This window comes from Neolamprologus multifasciatus, chromosome 14 (genome assembly GCF_963576455.1).
Source record: "Neolamprologus multifasciatus chromosome 14, fNeoMul1.2, whole genome shotgun sequence".
Lineage (NCBI taxonomy): Eukaryota > Metazoa > Chordata > Actinopteri > Cichliformes > Cichlidae > Neolamprologus > Neolamprologus multifasciatus.
The window spans coordinates 21,577,208-21,586,918 of record NC_140452.1 but is presented as its reverse complement, the minus strand read 5'-3'; the positions used below and the strand labels follow the sequence as shown (position 1 = coordinate 21,586,918).

At 38.2% G+C, this 9,711-nt stretch overlaps 1 long non-coding RNA gene across 1 annotated transcript; it reads left to right on the top strand.

Annotated features, from left to right (window-relative positions):
- Positions 1 to 2,504: 2,504 nt before the first annotated feature.
- LOC146504030 (uncharacterized) lies at positions 2,505 to 7,050 on the top strand. Its single transcript, XR_014877879.1, has 3 exons — positions 2,505 to 4,700; positions 5,066 to 5,169; positions 6,097 to 7,050. It is a non-coding gene; the product is annotated as an uncharacterized LOC146504030 (long non-coding RNA).
- The last annotated feature ends 2,661 nt before the right edge of the window (positions 7,051 to 9,711 follow it).

The window sequence follows — 9,711 nt, the reverse complement described above, 5'->3', positions numbered from 1 at the left end:
TCTGTATTCAATATATGTAGGATCATTTCAAACAGTTTGGAAAGGAACAGCTGTCACATATTTATGAAAACTGACTTCTGACTCCTGAAACATTATTCACACTTTCTGCTGGGTTTTGTTTTCCAGTCTGATGTAAATTCACATATTGATGGGGGAAAACAAGTCTTTTTGACTGTGAACTATTTTGCCTTCTATTTCTAGTTTGGAATAAATATTTGATCTTTGTACCCTCCAAATGACTGAAAGGGACAAATAGGTTTGATATGATCACAGCAGATCAGATCATTTGACTATGACAGCCTATAACACAAATGTGAGTGTCAGAGTTTCAACAATGTGTGTAAAATAATCAATTTTCTAAACCGATTTAAACTCATCTTTATATTATTGTTTCCTCTTTCCTTATTTTTCTACCTCATTCACCTCTGTATCTCATTTTTCCTCCACCCTCTGAGTCTTTCCCCTCATTTACCCCTCCTTTTGTCAGCATATGCTGATCTTTATTTATCCCTTTCTTTCTTTTTCATTCCCAAGAGAAACCCTGTGTTGATCTCCAAGCCTGATTTTATGACATTATTGTTTTATTGTCTGTTGTCTTGAATTGTCTCTATATAAATCAACTGTGCCTCAAGGGAAATGACATGACTGACAGCCAGGGAGGTAGACAGCAGGAGGTGAAGGAGACAGCTGACAGCAGAAGAGGATAGAGAAATCCACATTAACTGCAAGGAAGACGTGGGGAAGGCAGGAGCAAGGAAAAGGAAGAACAATGAAAAATGGCAGAAGATAGGGATGGAGACGAGGAGGAGACGGTGCGGTGTCTGCAACTCAAATTTGTTTTTATATTTATTCAAAATGCAGTTTTAACGCATACAATCAACTATAACAGATATTCACATATTCATTTTATTTTTTTAAGTATGTTTGTAAAGTCTGAATAATGCATGTTAATAACTGATTAATCTGAGTGTCACCTCTACCCTCATGTAATCACTTCCCAGTTGGAAACTGTCATTGTAAACCTGGTCATGCTGATCAGGGAGCTGAAAATACCCAAAAGATACATTCTTTTCTTGTAATAACAACCCCCCATTGAAGCCATTTACAAAAACATTTTTTTAAAAATGGACAAACGGTCAAATGTAATACTGATTATGTTTTTTAAACACTTTTTTTCTGCTTTTCAAACTCCATTCATCCAGTTCATGATGCGGACTTTCTGAAAAATTAGATCTGGTTTTAAGCCCATTCTGAAATGGTGTCATATTAAGAAATAAAATCAGAAAGACACTTTTATATGGCTACATATAATATGGCTATTATTATACAGTACAGTGAAAAAGTATTTGCCCCATTCTCCATTACTTATTTTCTTGCATAAGTGTTTGAGATCATCGAATTTTAATATTGGACAAAAATAACCTGAGTAAACACAATATGCAATGATTTCATTTATCGTTGTAAAAAAGCTATCTAAATCTACCTGGCCCTAATAACTCCCCCCCAAACCTAATAACTGGTTGTTCCACCCTGGGCGACTCATGTGATAACTTTCAATGAGTGTTTCACATCACTGTGGAGGATTTTCTTTCCACTTTTCTTTGCAGAATTTTGATTCAGCTACACTGAAGGGTTTTGAGCATGGATTGCCTGTTTAAGGTCTGGCCAAAGCATCTCAGTTGGATTAAATCCAGACTGACTAGGTGTCATACTTTCAATGTACCTTTGGGCTTCATTTTTTCTCACTTTGGTAAGAATTTAAAAAAGTAGTAATTTTTACAACAATTTCCATCAATCCAGCCATCTATTTTCTTCTTCTTGTCCAACTAAGTTCAACAAACAAGGCATTAAAGTAAACACATCGTCATGCAGTAGTTACCAGTTAACAATATAAACCCGAGGCCAAAGTCCCACACACCAACACAAATCCATATCCTAATCAGGACACACATGCAGTATGATGTTTCTCTTAGTATTTATGTATGAGCACAAAGCTGACAACACAAAGACAAAAACTAGACCAGAGACTTCAAAGTGATCGCCACAGTGATTCTACGCTACAAACATTAACATGTAGAAATGGAGGCTACAAGCCTGACTGCTCATCTGCTTACCTGCAGAAGTGAAGTGTGGAAGAAGTGAAATGCAGAAGAATGAGTCTCTGACCGCTGAGTTTGCATCTGCATGCTCTCAGCTTTAATATCACTCTGGGTTCTTGACTAGCTTAGCATTTGCATGCTGTCTGTGCACATGCTTGCAAAGAAACAAAGAGCTGTTAGCATTTCTGTCCTGGACGCAGCTTCCAATTAAGCTTTGTGCTCTTGTCCTCATCTGCAATCCTCAGTAACTGTATTGCTGTCCACCATTTTACTCCTCACACACATGAACTAAAATCAGCTGATTGTAATGCAAAAATGCAGGAAGACAACCAAAGAACCTTTGCAGTAACAACATAAGTGTAACTGTAATGTAACTACTGAATTTAGTACAGTAATATGTTACTGACAAATGTCATGTGATCACAGTAACGTGTTACTATAAAATGTCATACCCAACACTGGCAGTAGCCTATTAAATGTTATATAATATTTTGTTTTTAACTGGTTGGGTGTGCTTGGGGGAAAGAAAGACTTTATCCTGATATAACAGGGGGTTAAATGACAAATTGCATGAAATAGTGATTGACACATCTTGTAGATATATGCTCTGCCACTTTTTCCGTACATCTGACACGAAAAGGAAAACACAGAGGGGACAGTAGCCAGCACACTACTGGGGTACTTGACACAAACACCATCCTCACCAGCCTTCATTCATAAAGTGCTCTACAAACCCAAGCATCATGCCCAACGGGTGGATTCACCTGTTTCAGTGGACTAAGAGACAAAGAGTGAAAGTGGAAAGTCTTTTCGTAAGACTTTTTCATTTTAATTTCCTTGTTTTCAATATTATTTAGTTATTGGTTCTGTCAGTAGTTAGCTAACATTGAATGTAGCACTACCGAACTAGTGACTTCATGTTCTTCACTTGGACAAGATGACATTAAACATGCTCTAAAAACTGTAACTTATAACGCTTATATTTTAAATCGAGTTCCACAGACAGTGTTAAATATACAGTAAAGTGCCATGGTGTAAATTAGGCTTTAATATATGCAGCGTTTCATTTCCACTGAAACATACTGTTTAAAACGGAATTATTGTCAGTTTTATAGATCTTTATGAATCACGTAATCACACTGCAGTTCAAAGTAGAACTCTGCTGCCTGTAAGAACACTGCATTAATACTGCACTGAGATCTTCTTAGAGATCATTTGTGCAGTTCCTTGATATTACCAAATTGCTTTGCAGAATCTTTAAACATAGGTTCACATTTAACAATAACAGTAGGTGGTAACTGCAGAGCTCCAGTAGCCTGGCAAAAAAGGGAGACAAGCTTGTGATTATTGTTGGAACTAGTCAATGATGAAATTTCAAGAATTTCTTAGAGAATGTAAATTAACATAGTCGTGCATTTTTTTTAAAAAACACGTATTTTAATAAAGAGAGGTCAACCGTAAGTCTAACTATGTTTACTGTGGACTCATAATTATGATTAAACTTGTTTAAAATCTATGCCCTTAAAATCTGGAGTTGAAAGGACTGTGCAACCTTTGATGGAAACATACCTTCTTTTGTGACTCTCCCGTGGGATAATACAGAGACCTTATCATGGTGGTGATCAGTGATGAGGTAGGTTATGTAGCACTCAACCTGAAAGACAGAATGACGGATTCAGCAATGGCATTTAAAGTTCAGCATTCACTAGTCGATGCGCCAGTTTTATTTATTTATTTTAAGTTGATTTGCTAGATATGGGCATCTGGAAGTGGTGTGTATGGGACTTTGTACTTACAATAGGTGGGCATAGCAAGGCAGGAATTCAAGTGACACTATATTAAATCTATGACAAAAAAATCTAGAATTTATATAGTCCTCATTTGATGAAATGTGTTCATTTGTGTCCATATCCTTTTGATTGATCTTGACTTTATCATAGAAACATGTAAAAAAAAAAAAGAGAGAGAAAAAATCAGCAAGTTTAAGAAACACAATCATTTTTGCCACTTATGTCTCATTGTCAAAACATTTTGACCATAACTTCACACAGAAATAAACATTTTAATGAGGTAGTTTCTGAGAGGTCAGTCCAAAGTGACTAAAGAAGGACCTCTAAAACCTAACTTCACTTGACTTCATCATCATCTACAGTCAGTTCCTGCTGGGCTATTATATCTGATAACTACACCTGTACCACTTTTTTCGTCTAAAGCTGAGGAGACTTAAACATTCTATTTCTTTTCAACATCTGCAAGAAGCAAATGCCTTTGCACTCTGTAAAAAAAATGTAAAGCATACTTACCTAGTCTAAAATGGTATAACAATAAGTACAAAATATGTAGATAGTTTTCCAGTGGCTGCGCTGCACTGAGCTGAATGTTTCAAGGAAAGGTAAACCCTTTCACACTGACTGTAGGCAGCACACTGGATGGCAAATATGCATGCTTTCAGCTGAGGGTGAATAAAAGAATGATCAAATCATATCTCTATAACATTCTATCCTTTTTCCTTTCAGCTGTCTTGAAGATGACTGAATCCAGGTCAAGTCATTCTTCTTTTGGTGCTTTCTGTAGCTGTTTCTGCAGAATGGCAATTCAAAGGTCAACTTCTTTCAACTGTGGGTTGTTATTAGTGGTAAATTGAGTATATGTTATAATTCATAGGCCAAAAAATGTTGTTTTCCAAGAAATCTGAAAATAATTTGATCTGTAATACATTAGTAATGTGATTGTTATTTAACCTTCTTTTCTTCTTTTCTTTTAAAGTTGCTTTTTAAAAACTTGGAAAATGGTTTAGTTTTATGTACAGCATTGTACTAAAGTCTTGAAGGACATTTTCAAAGCTCCTTTCTAGGTTCTGTATGCTGTCAACATCATCTCATCACACACTGCTTCAATAATCTTGAGGTCTGGCCTTTGAGGAGACCAATCCATAACTTGTAGAGCTCTTTTGTGTTTTTATCCAGGTACGCTTTACTGAATTGGCAGCGTATTTGGACTCGTCATGCTGAAAAGTGATGCTCTTACCAATCAGACACTTTCCAGATGGTATTGCACGGTGGATCAAATGGTACTTTTCTGTATTCAAAATTACATCTTTTTTGACAAGTTCTAAGCAATGACAGAACCTCCATCTGTTTTATAGATGACTGTAGACACACACTGTTGTACCACTTACCGGAACTCCTCCTTACAAATTTATGACAATTTGAACCTAAACTTTCCCATTACACCTGTTGACAAATGTTGGCACGCACACACTTTTTCCCTTTCTTTCTTGACAGACGCACTTCCACTTAGACCACTTCTACTGTTCTCCATTTATCCAGTTTTGCTCTGAACACTCCGCGCACCATGCCTGCATATGCCAGGTTTTCAGCTAACAGCCTTTTGAGAATCACCTTGTTGGTGCAAAAATGTTATTTTTTTCCTGTCAAACTGTGTTATTTTTGCCATTTTTGTAGATTCAAGCCAGGAAATGGGAGCAAATTATGTGTTTTTGCAAGTAACAAAATTACTAGGTACAATTTAAAACTTCTTCTTCAGTTCTAAGCTAAGTTGTCCGTTACATGTACGGACAACATCCCTTGAGTTAGGTACTTGAATGCTTGAATGATTCATAGGTCAGTGTTAAGTGGCTTAACAGTGGCTTAGAATTTAGCAGAGAACTGTCGGTCTGCCTGTGCTCATTCTATAGATAGATTTCATCAGCTGTGTAAGATACAGCTGCAGAACTTTACATGGATGTAGTTGAGATCAAATTAGAGATTGAGTCAGAAGATGGGTAAAAGGGCCAAAGTGTCTGTGTCTCCTTTCGCCATTAAGGTCCTGTGGCTGAGTCTTTTATTTATTATTTTTAATTAAAAAATGCTTAGTAATAATTTTAATTCTTTCCCTATGTCTTTAATTGCATATTCCTGAACATATCAATGTTTTAAAGTTATGAAAACTTTAATCTAATTGTTTCTCCATAACAACTACATCTCTTGTTCTGCAGTCTTTCAGTGGATGGTGTGGGCCTCCTTTGTGCTGGAGATCCTCTGAAAGCTGGGCAGCAGCTGTGAGACTGCTATTCTTAGCTCATTCTTCAATGCTGAGCTTTGACCACCATTTTGTCTTGATTGAGGCAACAAAAATAAATCTATTTCACACAGTTAGGATGTGGCAAGACGTTGACATTGCAGTGGGTAAACCTTTTCAATGTTTCAATCAAAAATGCAGCCAAGGTCTTTGACTAAAACTGCAGCCGCATCGACAAATCAGATGTCGGATCAATGAACACTTCCTGTAGTGATGAAGTCAGCAGTTGGTGTTACACCAAAGCAGTCTTGGATTTAGCCACATTTTGCAGTATACTGTACTGCAGGGCAGAAACATGAGCTTTTATGCACTGACTGTGCTCTACAGTTTGCTGATCTAAATGAATGATTTGAGGCTCTCAAATAAGTCTGCATTGCCTTCTTTCACTCACAGGTTGCTCATCTCTAGGTTAGAATGGTGTGATTTTATCTACAAACGTTTAAAGTGTGTGTATGCAGGTGTGTGTCAATGAGACATGGAAGTTTTATGAGAAAAATGATAAACAAAAAAGTTCATTACCTTTTATCTCCAACAAGATTCTAATCTCAAAAGTGAGGTAGAGAAGTTCCAATTATACCGTATAGTCAGTGTTGGGGAGTAACGGAATACATGTACCGCCGTTACGTATTTAAAATACAAAATATGAGTAACTGTATTCCGTTACAGTTACCGTTTAAAAAGGTGGTATTTAGAATACAGTTACTTTGTTGAAATAAATGGATTACACGGCGGTACTTCCCTGTTTCATATTGTGGCGGCTCAGGACTGTTTGGGTTTTGTTTGACAGCTACGTTCTGTTGTTCCAGGCGCAGCGTTACGGTTGCCATGGTTACAGGGTGACGCTCTCTCTCTGCGTGTTTCCTGGGTGAGAGAGGCAGTGTTGCCAACTTAGCGACTTTGTCGAGTTTTCAGACCCCCTTAGCGACTTTTTTTCTAAAAAGCGACTAGCGACAAATCTGGCGACTTTTTCTGGTATTATTGGAGACTTATTTATGACGACTTTTTGACGTGAACACGCATATCGCTCTTACTCTCAACAAGCAGCGGTGCTGCCGTGGGCGCCTCACCCGTGCCAAAGCGCTCCCAGGGAGAGGATAGTCCTTCCCCAGCTGCTATCAGGGCAGGAGACGTTCACACCTGTGCGTCCAAACGGCAAATGAATCGCGCATGAGCGAAGCCTCTGCTCCCACATTGACTGTAATGCAGTCAGTTCTTTCTTTACTGTTATGCTGTTTTGTGGACCACAAGGTTTAAAACTACTTAAACACACACTCTCACACACAAATTAACTCCACTAGAGTGCCAATTTCGGGTCACTTTTGCCGTTCCAGGCCCAGATAAAGGAGCAGGGTTGGAATTGTGACATTAAAAAACAATAATTGCTAAAAGAAATTTAATTTGTAGTTCTAAATAAATTCTAACTGCATTTAGGACGTTTTTTACTCACTTTATGTCTCTTCCACGATGTTATTTCTCTCTCCAACAACGTAGGTTACAATTACATTAGCATGACAAATTATGCAAATTAGGTGATGACGTCATCTGGCGACTTCTAGCGACTTTTAGGACAGCCAATAGCGATTTTCCTTACTAAGGAGTTGGCAACACTGGAGAGAGGCCTTTTTGTTGTTGTTGTACTAAGCTAATAAGCAGAATGCTACAGGTATAGCTCTAAAGAATGTAGCATCATAGGCAGTGTAGTCCATGCTGCAGGGAAATGGACTGTCATACACGTTATGTGTCTGTGAGCGAGGGAGGGAGAAAAAGGAAAAGTACAAGCTGTCATCAAGCAAAAACGGGAGCTGGAATAATAACCACTGCAGCCAAGAAGAGTGCCTGACGAGCCCAGTTGTAAGTAAGCTATTAAGACTCGACTGTACGCTTTGTTCGTGTTTTTCTCCAAAAAAAAATAAGTTCTGTTGAAGCAGCCTTTCAACGCCTCTCTCTGTCTCTCGCTAGCAAAGTTGACCCAGACAACAAAGTAAAGCTAGTTTTCGGCTACGAGCCCGACACAAAACCAGTATTAGTCAGAGGTCCCTTTAGTATGGTTCGGAGCCGCGGACCTTGAGTAACAGTAATAAATCACAGCAATAGTACATTCATGTAGTTGTAAACAGCATGATAATATATTAAGTAATCCAAAGTATTCAGAATACGTTACTCTCATTGAGTAACGTAACGGAATACTTTACAGAATACATTTTGGGACATGTATTCTGTATTCTGTAATGGAATACATTTTAAAAGTAACCTTCCCAACACTGCGTATAGTTGGGCCCTAGTGATAATGCTAATGTGATATTGATAGAAACAATTATTATCAGGTTAGGTTAGAGTTGCCAGGAGGGGAGTTTCCCTAATAAGTGGAATATTTTGTGATTAACATAGACATCCTGTTTTTGTGCAATTTCACCAAGCCAGTCCCATTTAAGTTTTTAAAATGCATCAATTAAAGGTGACAATATAATGAATTGTAACGCTGAGACTTTCTGGGGGAAAAGCACTTGCGATTAATATGTTGAGAAGGGAGAACACCTCTGTGGTGTAGACTGTGTGATCAGCCTGTGGAGATTTAATGTAATTAAGTAAATGGACTGCAAATCCTTCCTACCTATAAACCGTCCAGGTTCTCACCTGTGAGCTTAAAAGCATGTGTTTATCAAAAGCACCTGTCTGTATTTGTTTTAGTTAAATAAGGTGAAAGAGTCAAACTAATTCCAGAAGGACAAAGGTCCCTTTCAGCCACTTTTGGTTGTCAGTTATTAAATCAATAAATCTCTGCATGCAAGACCAGTGAGACACTCGGCAGGTCAGTTAAGTAAGCTGCTTCTACATAACATTGTTACCTCACATGTGTAAAAGACAAGTGACCATTACTCCATGCACACACATCTTGTTGGCAAATTAAAACACAAACATTTAGCTTATAAGCTGAATGATTTATGCTTACAATGGTAGAGCAAAGATTCTCCCAGCAAGGTGTAAGCACCTCAGATTAGCCTCCATGTCTGAAGCTTGATGGGTGGTGGTGTAACACTGGAGCTACAGTATGCATATCTAGACCATTAACTCCTTGTCCCCCACCAACTAAGAGTGGGTTCCCCTGAACCCAATTTGTATGCAGCGTAATGATTAGGTGTTACAGGAAGAAATATACCGTGTGATTTTGTTTTTCCATGCACTCTCATAATAGAAGAATAGCAGCTATCAAAGTTGGTTTGCTGCCATCTCTCCCCATGGGCGGAGCCTGTGTGTTTCTCATTCACTAGCTGGCACACCTGTTCTCCATCAGTCATTTATTTGCATATACGGACCAGCTTGCATTTCTATTCCATGCCAGATTGCCCTTGCTTGTGTGCTGCAATCAGGCTGTCTGATGCTAGTTTTGGTGCTCCTGTGTAACAGGTGTTACTGACTTTTGTTTTCTCTCTGCCTTCTAGTGCAACCACTCATTGGCTCAAATATCCCACGCAAGATGAAATGTGCCTGTTATCCTAATAAGGATAACTTTCCCAACACTTCAGAGCTGGAC